Below are 10,116 nucleotides of genomic sequence, written 5' to 3'. Positions count from 1 at the left end.
GCCTGCCTGCAGCATTTTAGAGGTACAGAGGAAGAAGCTTTCCCGTGCTGAGCAGCCTCACTCAGCTCTTCTTGTTTGTTATGTCTCAAGCCTCTGAACTCCCCGTTAACACCTTTGAGGAAAACATCATTAATATTTGCTCCTATTGACTGAAAAGAGATTTGAGCTGAAAAAGCTTTTACCATCCAGCCTAACCGCACACCTGAGCAAGAGGTAAACAGCCAATAACACATGCAGGGATAAAAGTGATGACGGTGTTTCTCTCCGCTGAAGAACTGCAGGTAGTTTACCCAGCAGATGAATTAACTGGAAATACAAGATAATGCAGTAAAAGCAGTAAAATGCACTCGAGACACAGAACTGCTTCCTCACAGGTTATTATTACCAAGCTTGGATTTTAAAGCTAATGCATCTGACTAAACTCTTCAGCATGTGACTTTGCCGACCCCAGAAGATGAGCCAGAATTCTCTTTAGACAAAAGACGTCAGTGAGGATTTTGTTGATGAATCATTTCCGTTCTAGTTTGCGTCAACAACCTTTTAATTCTGATGATACCAATGAAAAAATGCAAGAGGAGAAAAACTATGACGAAATGTATCAACACTTTCATCAAGTCATGAAACAAAAATGTTGGATAGAGAGGAAATAAAATCAAAACTAACATCAGACTACCACCAGATCCTCGTCCAGTCTGGCTACGTGCTCACTAGTCCGTCAACCCCCACTGGTTGTGTTTTCAGACCGCAGCATGTAGCAGGACCGCCGGACAGCTGGAGTCACGTGACCAAGGTTTTCCCGCAGTAATCACTGAATCAAGGATTCTCCTCCTCCTCTCCTCATCCATGTTGTCTTTCTGGTCCTCTGAAAACCTCTGACCTGTTGACTCCAGGCCTGGCTCCGCTCATCATGACGGTTTGTTGTTGTAGTGAAGTGAAATACGATCTGGTGATAACACAGAGTGTTTTATTCTGAAAATTAACCGGATGTTTTCATTTTGTTTTGGTGCCTGACTTCCTGTCCCGCTCCATCTGCTCTGTTGAGATTGATGCATCGTGCTCCGGCATTCGACAAAAATAGAAGTCTTGTGTGTCTGATCAGGGGGGCTCTGACCTGCCGGATCAGAGACGCAACCGGAACGCAACAGAGCGGATCCAGTGGAAGTTAACACATTGACTAGATTAGAAACTAGATCTGGTGCTGTGATGGATTGGAGAAAGATCTGCTGGAATTTGGCCGTTAGTTGTGTGTAAGGGAGCAACAAGTTGAGAAGAGAGCTCGACTTAGCACTAAACCTTGTAAGCTGTAAGGAAGCTTGCATTTGCTAATCTCCCAGGAAGAAGGTAACTCACAACTCACCCAGTGCTCTGAGTTTCTCATGACAACAATATGACGACATGTCTTGTCTTTGGGGGGACAGAGAAGTGCAGACGTGTACAACTTTCACATTAGATGTCGAGGAAAACTGAATTCCCTGTAAACCCTGTGGAGCGACTATCATAGGTAAAACACAAATGAAGTTAAGGTGTTAACTTAAATTCGGGTGAAGGACCACGCCTAAACCACACCCTCAATCACCTGACAAGCCTACTTAAACATAGCAAGACTACTCAACCGTTCGTCTGTTACTCTTCAACCCACCCTCCCTCACCTTGCTCTGCTTCAATTACCTTTTTTCTTATCCCTTACTACTCAACTTGTCTCCGCTCTTTTTTGCCCTTGTCTAATTCCAGGTACTACCTAGGATCAAGATCAGCTCCGGCAGGATAACGCCGAGGCGTAACCCCCTGTCCTGAGTCTCCATCTGCTGGGCTATACGACGCACAGTAAATCATTACATGTTCAAACTTCTGTCCTTGTGTGGCGTGGTCCTTGCTAGTGAACTAGCTTTGAGTGACATTTACAGGCAAAGGTAAGCATGCTAGAGCTAACATTTTTCTTGAGCTACTACTAGTGTTTTTGCTAAGCTACGACTACAAGACACACTGGAAAAAATGCCACTTAAAAAAAGGAAAAGAACGTATTTGAAGGTACTTTTACCTTGAAATAAGCAAACAAATCTGCCAATAGAACAAGTGAAAATTTGCTTGGTAAGATTTCTTAATTTCTTATTTTAAAGCTGCTGTGAGGAACTTTTGTTTTGTATAGATTCTGGTGCCCCCTTGTGGACAAAGTGATACCTTTTATCTCGTCCTATACATGCAAAAGTAGTGTTTTCAACAAAAACCTCATCCTGTTGTCTTTCAACAGTCAACTTTATCAAAGGCTGTTTCTGAAGCGAGATGTCCATCATCTGGTCTGAAACCTACCCCCCCAGGGCGGTTTCAGGCATTAAAAATTACAACAGAGAAGGTGTCAGTGTTGTTGCTGATGGTCTTGTTTACTATTGAAGGTCATAAAGAGGCATCAGTATCATTTTCAGTCTGTTTCTCAGCCAGTTCAAAACTCCTCACAGGGCCTTTAAGTAATATTTTACCAGTATGTTAAAGCTGAGTGTCTCAGATTAAGACAGGAATGATAACAATTAGTATTTTTTGACTCAAAAAAGATTTTTGCAGTAATAAATTTCATGTCAACTTCTTCATTTGAGATATATTCACCTTAATTTGAGTTGTATTATAGCGGCACTTCTCTAGGTTTAAGACCATCTTGTACTTGAAATAAGATGACAAAGTTTAAATTGAGCATTTTGAGATATAATGTCTTCTCATAGTGAGCTGGATATACTAATATTCAGTCATGTTGTTTTTTTAGGATAAGCCAGCTATGCTCTAAAGTAGGTGTTTCATTGTGTGCATGTAGTTTGAGGATGTATATTTGTATCTGATTTAGAAGAAACAGTGCCTGAAAACTGAAACCCACCCTTAAAAAAACAACTTTTCTTTCTTTTATCAATGGAGCTGTTTTCTGATAGATTCTACAATAAAATGCATTTACTTAAATCAAGTAAAGGGTTTTTCTTAAATCAAGATTATCCGTCTTCTACAAATAAGATTGAAAAATGTATGAAATGTTAAATAAACCTTGTTTCTTCTAAATTACAACTCAAAACAAGATAATTTCAAGATTGTATGACTTAACAAGATATTTAAGATGTCTTAAAACAAGTCCCTCTATCTTGCTCAGATGTTGTTAAGTAAATTTATCTTACATCAGGTGTGAGAAGACATTTTGACTAAAATGAGACAATTTCACTTGGTAAGATTTTGAGGTTTTTGCAGTGCATCAACACTGTCCTGGAAAGATTAGAGAAGTAAATGACCCATTGGTCTGAGACATGAATAAAAAATAAATGTCTGTCATGTAAGAAATATTCCAGGTGATGTGATGAAAAATATATGAACTTGTTTTTCTCCTCTTTATGTGACAGTAACTGTAGACCTCAGACGACAGAAGAGGGCCACGGAGTGCAGAGAAAGTGAGAGCGTCCCAGAAGGATTTTTCAGCAGATCTTTTAAGTGTTTCAAAAAGTGACACCAAAGAACAACAGACCAAAGAGGGGGCTTTAGGAAAAAAGAGCCGGGGCACAGAAAGACTTTGTTCTTATGATGTTTTCAGCATTAGGAGACCTTAATATTATGTTTACATCCCTGATGGCAAGTTAAATAAAGTGAGCAGTGAAAAGACAAGACAGTTTTCTATTATGTTACATTAATTATTCTGAGAGAGCAGGCCTACTGCACCGTTTCTTTAAAGGTGACATATCATGCAAAAATTGACTTTTTAATGGTTCTCTACCTGAAATATGTTTCCCTGGCATGTCTACAAACCCCCCGAAAATGAAAAAAATCCACTTCGCCCCTGTTCTGATTTCTCCACTTAATGTAAAAAACATACATTATATCAAATGTGCATCATTTAAAGGCTTTATTTATATTCTCAACATGGAGCAGAGTTCTACAGAAATTAAAGTACAAAAAACAAGACTCATCACAATTAGACAAAAAGGTCCAATCACTAATTGTATGTATATTATTTATAAACTTTGAAACACTTCATTAACAACAGGTTACCTTGACTGTCTTTTTTCTTCACTTCTTGCACTGATGGATAAACAGTTCTAATGTCCATGACCTGGATGACTGAGATCTTTCACAGACACTTCTAATGTGTCTTTGCAGGTTTTTTGTGGACCCAGATGGATGACATTTTCACCTTGCACAGTCTACACCAGGGGTGGGCAATTAACTTTCCAAAGGGGCAACATGAGAGACAGGGACTGTTTAGGAGGGCTGGACAAAAAGCTGATCTCATCTCTGCTCAACGTAAATTATAGCTTTTTATTAAAAACAGCGAATTCTTTTGGTTTTGACTAGAAACTCAAAACATTTGAGGTATCATGAAAACTGGCATTGTGAAAATACCAATATTGTTACACTCTTCCATAAATATTTACAGATTTGAAAATGTGCACATCTTTGCAATATTTCAATCGTAACATCAATTCGGCGTGTTTTGTCTCGTAGTGGCAATCTTAAATTGTAATCCTTAAACACAACTGTTCTCCACAAACTAAGCTCACAGCTTTACCTTTGACTACATAAAATAAATACTTTGCTGTCCAAAACTCTACATTCCGTGTCAATCTTTCTTTTCTATCGGGAGCGGACCTCTTTGAGGTCTAGCAGTTAGCTTAATTAGCCAATCACGGACTGTATGCTTTGCGGCATGTACTTTTCACATGCTCCACCTGCCACGCACATACAGGTCGGAATACGGCTACGCGTAAATCACAACAACAAAAAGTCGCCTTCAAAATAAAAGCATTTCACTGGCATTGGATGCATGGGGTGTATGCTTATTTACTGTACATTTTATTTCTGAATCTGATCACCCATTAACCTCACGTGGGCCAGTCAGGGACAGCCAAAGGGCCTGATGTGGCCTGGGGGCCTTAAAATGCCCAGGTCTGGTCTACACTCTGCCTTTGAACAGTCTCTGCCGTTGAAATGCGTCCACAGTTTGCTGTGTTTCCTGCAGTCACTCGTTTTCTCACCATTCCAGTGCGTTCTGCCTTTTGCGCATGTTCTCCCTCTCGTCTCCCTCCTGTTGCTGTGCTCACTCTGCTGTGTGTGTCTGGAACCCCTCCCCTCCTTGCTCTGCTCAATGTAGACATGTGATTGGTCAAGACGCCACCATGTCTTGACCAATCACGTGAGGCTTTAACAGAAAAAGACGAGAAAAAGAGCCGGCTCTTAGTGCCGGATCGTTTGTGACCGACATCACTACTACTATAGCTTCATCCACACTATTCTAACTATTCTGTGCTTCTATATATCCTTTATTATTTGATTCTATTTTATTTTATTTCATTTTATTCCTTCTTTCTATTACTGTTTTGACTTTCTTAAATACGTTGTTATGTGTTTATTAGAGCATACTGTAAGAACTGAATTACCCCCAAGCTGCAACGTCCGGTCTAAAAATATGAGTCCAATGTGGAAGTGCTAAAAACTGCAGTTCATCGAGGATCCGCTTGAGACTGGCTCCGGGAGTTCTGGAAACCACATACACACCAATTCAAAGAAGACAAGAGTAGTCTGGATAGCTCATTTCCCGTTCTGCACACACTGTACGGGGGGTGAATTTTTTTCTAAAGCGGCAATTTCAAAGATATTAGGATTACGAGTTTTCCATTATGAGAGGCACAGCTGACTTGATTGACAGGCGGGAACACTGTAGCTGTTGGCTAGGAGGCTCAAAGCCCGCCTCTTTACGTCACGATCGCTCGACAGAAGTTAGGTTGACTTCAACATTTCCAATATGGCTGTTGCCGCCGATTTGCCTCAAAACAGCACCTCAGAAACAGATGGGTGACGTCACTGATTCTACGTCCATTATTTATACATTCAAGATTCCCTCCCAGGATAAATAAAGTCTGTCTGATTCTAATCACACCACAGGCCGCCATCCTTTACAGGTCTGCAGTTGCTTCTTGTTAATACCACAGCCAAATCAAGTCCATAGCTGCCACCTCTTTATCCTAAAACAAAGCTGATTGGTCCGGTCATTCTCTGACCTGGAACAAGCATATCAGCTTGAAGCTTTGCAAGATTAATCCGTCTGATGATAAACATGGAATCTGGCTAATCCATCTGCTTTGCAAGATTAACACTAAAACAAAGAATAGAAAGCTTGTAAGTAGATACATTGATAAAAGTTTAACTGAAATGTCAGACCATCCTGCGTTGACAGATCAGCACAGCTTCATATTCAGAGGTCTCCCATCCTGTCTGCTAAAAGTGGGTACAGGCCTGGTGTTAAATGCATATGAGGGGTGACCCCCTGCTGAGAATGAAGTGTACTGGGATTATTTAGCAGCTGTGAGGGAAAGCAGGCAGAGGTGGTTCTTAAGCCACTGTGATTACCACCACTCCCTTTGAAATGAAACAGATCAAAGTCTTTGCTGCACTTTGCTCAACTTTCCATCATCCCTAAGCAGCAGAATGTTTCCCGTCTCACCTTCACAGAAAATCCACTGCGTGTTAGTCAAAGCGGTGTCAGGACCGAGTTGCACAACCCAAAGCTGTGCTGCAGCAGAGGCAACATATTATCATTTCCTCAGCGTACCAGCACTCAAGGAACTCGTTTGTCTCTGGGCCGGGAGCCGTCATCTTAGCGCAGACAAGTGGTGTAAATCTGATGCTAACTGGAGTGATAGTCTCCTACAAGCTCTGACAAGTTCATTTGGGTATAATTACTTGCCCCACTCAGGTATTCTGTCGACATTTGTCACTGAGACACCCGCATTACCTGATGAGATTAATTTGTCATATTTCTTGTGTTGAATATTTTACCTTCCTATAACTGATCTAATCCTCTCGGCTCAGCGGCGTGCGACAGAACAACAGGGACTTTTTTTACCTGCAGGGAGGGGGTGCTTTTCGCCATGTGGACCACCTCCAGGCTTATTTATGTGAGTGGTCTCTGCACCTGTAGATAACATTATTGGAAAGGACCCCAGAGAGCAACCCCTCGGCTCCTGTTCAGGCCTGACACCTCGCAGAGGGATTTGGCTCCTCTGCCCTGACTCTGCACCACTTAAACTGCAGGCCACTCTGGTCTCCATTAGTAGAAGCATTTCCTAATGAACCCTCTTCCTCGGGAGGAAGTGATTAATAGGAGTGGTGTTCCAGGGTTGCATTACCCTGCAACACTCGTCTCTGCAGGAATAAGCACATACAGGAATACAAAGAGAGGAGAGTGTTAGCGTGACGAGTTAAATACACTCAGAGTCTGTTACAAGTGACAAAGCGGTGAATTTATGGTCTGTTGTGCTAAATAATGTGATAATGTTAAAAGGATCAGTCAGATGGACTTAATTAAACTTAAATAGGATGCAGGTGGGGGTAGGATTGTGGTCTTTGGACTTTGAGAGCCACTGACTATGTAATGTTTTTATCAGGGCAGTTAAAGGAGGTGCGTTCATGTAACAACAATTTTTAAAGGGTTAACGGGGGGAATCTAAGGGGGAACTAAAATGCATCTGTTCAGATGATAAACAAAAACAAAACACTGTCTAATGGAACAGTATATGTGAGGGTTGAGCCACACAAAAGCCCCAGACTGATTAAAGCCCTGATTATTATAATAACAGGAGTGTCAAAGTAACATTAACATTTATGTAACCATGTTTTATTTTCAGGTCATTCTGAGGTGGGATTATAATCATCACTGAAAAGTTTTAATGTGACAACGCTTATAGCCACCAGGTCTGTGTCCAATCCGTCTCTGATCCGTCACAGATGCTGGAGCACGACGCATCAATCTCAACAGAGCAGATGGAGCAGGACAGGAAGTCAGACACCAAAACAAAATGAAAACATCCGGTTAATTTTCAGAATAAAACACTCTGTGTTATCACCAGATCATATTTCACATTACTACAACAACAAACCGTCATGATGAGCGGAGCAAGGCCTGGAGTCAACAGGTCAGAGGTTTTCAGAGGACCAGAAAGACAACATGGATGAGGAGAGGAGGAGGAGAATCCTTGATTCAGTAATTACCGCGGGAAAACCTTGGTCAAATGACTCCAGCTGTCCGGCGGTCCTGCTTCGGTTGGTGTTGATGTACGAGAAAGCACGGAGCCGGACTACAGCGGATCAGAAATGGACTGGACATGGATCTGGGGGAAGTCCGATGTTGCGTTGGTCTATTAGCGCTGGTGTTCATGAATTAGGTGTTCTTTGCTGTGAGGCTCAATTGCATAAGGGGCATATTGTGCTCCAAATTAACACAATATGGCTCCTTTGAATATATGTACACAACACTGGAGCAGAGAGAAAGAAAGCAGTGCAATCCTCCAAAGCTCATCATGGAGAGGGTGAGAGGGGTTGTCCAGGATGGCTCGCAGTTTGTCCATCAACCTCCTCTCAGCCACTGACTCTAGACTGTCCAGTTCTAGGCCAATCACAGAGCGGGCCTTCTTTACCAGCTTGTTGAGCTTGCTGGCCTCACCCGTCTTGATACCTCCACCCCAGCACGCCACAGCAAAGAACAGAGCACTGTCCACCACAGACTGATAGAAAGTCTTCAGAAGCCTGCTGCAGACCCTGAAGGACCTGAGTTTCCTCAGGAAGAACAGTCTGCTCTGTCCCTTCCTGTAGATGGCATTAGTGTTGGTGGACCAGTCCAGTTTATTGTTTATTTGGACCCCAAGGTACTTGTATGAGTCCACCCGAGTCCACTTTCTCCCCCTGGATGAGGACTGGGGCTGGGGGGCTCCTGTTCCTCTGGTAGTTCACCACCAGCTCCTTAGTCTTGCTGATGTTGAGCTTCAGGTGATTGCTGTCGCACCACGCAATACTCGTCATACTGATCTGTGCTACCCACCCACTGGGTGGCAATAAAGCGCACTAATGACCTTGTTAATTTAAGACAGTAGAATTAATGATGCGCAAGAGATGTATGTGGCAAGAAGTAGGAGTACAACAGCGATGGATAAATATTCAAAAAGGAAAAATGAAAACTTCAAACTGAGCCCAGGATAAATTCTAACCCGGATGAAGAGCGTAATATGGGCGGTGGAAAAGGAAATTTTTATGAGAAGAACTACAACTGTGTCTGTGAGAGCTCTCAAAGCTAGCTACTTAGCAGCTGAACTCGTAGCCAAATCAAAAAAAGTCACACACTGTAGCAGAGACATTAACACTACCTGCAAAAACCATTGTACATGAGATGCTTCACCCTGACGCAGTTAAAGAAGTAGTGAAAGTCCCTCTCTCAGATGAATGGATTCATAAATTGAGAGGCTAAATGTGTCATTTTGTAAAACTTTTGATTGGTGGTGTGACTCAGGATTTTTTTAATGTAAGAAATGTGCCTTGGCTCAAAAAAGGTTGAAAAACACTGATCTACGGCATTACTTGTAAATAAAGGACCCGGCCTTTATGCAAGGATATACTGAAGGTTGGACTTTTTCTTTCCACTGAAATTTTTCCAACTTGAGAAACATCTCTTTGAAAAAACAGTCCTTAAAGCTGGGGTTGGTAATCAGATTTAGATCCACTTTTTGTCATACTGGTTAAAATTATCTTTATGTCCTGATGGCAATCAATACATGATGTGTTCTTAAAAAAGAGTGAAGAAAAGCTGCTATCTACAGCCGGAGTAAACCTGGGAAAACACCAACCAATCAGCCTTTTTTGGGTGCCAAAATTTTAAACTATTCAAATCCCGTCCTGCCGTTCTGCCCGCCTCCTGCGCGTACATTTCCCGGGCGTGTACTCCTTGTCCCCGTCCCCTGCCTCTGCTTCCCCTGACTCTACAGACTGCCACTCTCGCTCAACCTCGGGCCTGTCCCCTCTGACCCGATGAGGGTCTTTGCTCAGGACTGTAGTCCGGATCAGAGTCTAAAAAGCTCTCACCACGGGGGCTCTGACAAGCAGAAGAATGAATGACATTTAGTAAGTCCTACAGAAAATGTAGATGTACTGTAGCGTCTGTCCAGACGCTGTAGGGATGACAAGCCGATTGGTGAACACATTGATCTTTACTAAACGGTCTCTGTCGGCTGTGATCACGCCAACCAACAAAGCAACAATCAATGTTTGAATGAATGAAGAACTTCTCCTCTTGTCTCTCCTCTCTCCCACTCACACACCCTACACCTCTCC

At 42.3% G+C, this 10,116-nt stretch overlaps 1 long non-coding RNA gene across 1 annotated transcript; it reads left to right on the top strand.

The window, feature by feature from the left end:
- The first annotated feature begins 1,252 nt into the window (after window positions 1-1,252).
- On the top strand, window positions 1,253-3,608 carry LOC117828259. The gene is made up of 3 exons (XR_004634371.1): window positions 1,253-1,341; window positions 1,732-1,910; window positions 3,369-3,608. It is a non-coding gene; the product is annotated as an uncharacterized LOC117828259 (long non-coding RNA).
- Window positions 3,609-10,116: the final 6,508 nt, after the last annotated feature.

Source organism: Notolabrus celidotus, chromosome 16 (genome assembly GCF_009762535.1).
Source record: "Notolabrus celidotus isolate fNotCel1 chromosome 16, fNotCel1.pri, whole genome shotgun sequence".
Classification (NCBI taxonomy): Eukaryota; Metazoa; Chordata; class Actinopteri; order Labriformes; family Labridae; genus Notolabrus; species Notolabrus celidotus.
This window is presented reverse-complemented; position numbering and strand designations above follow the sequence as displayed.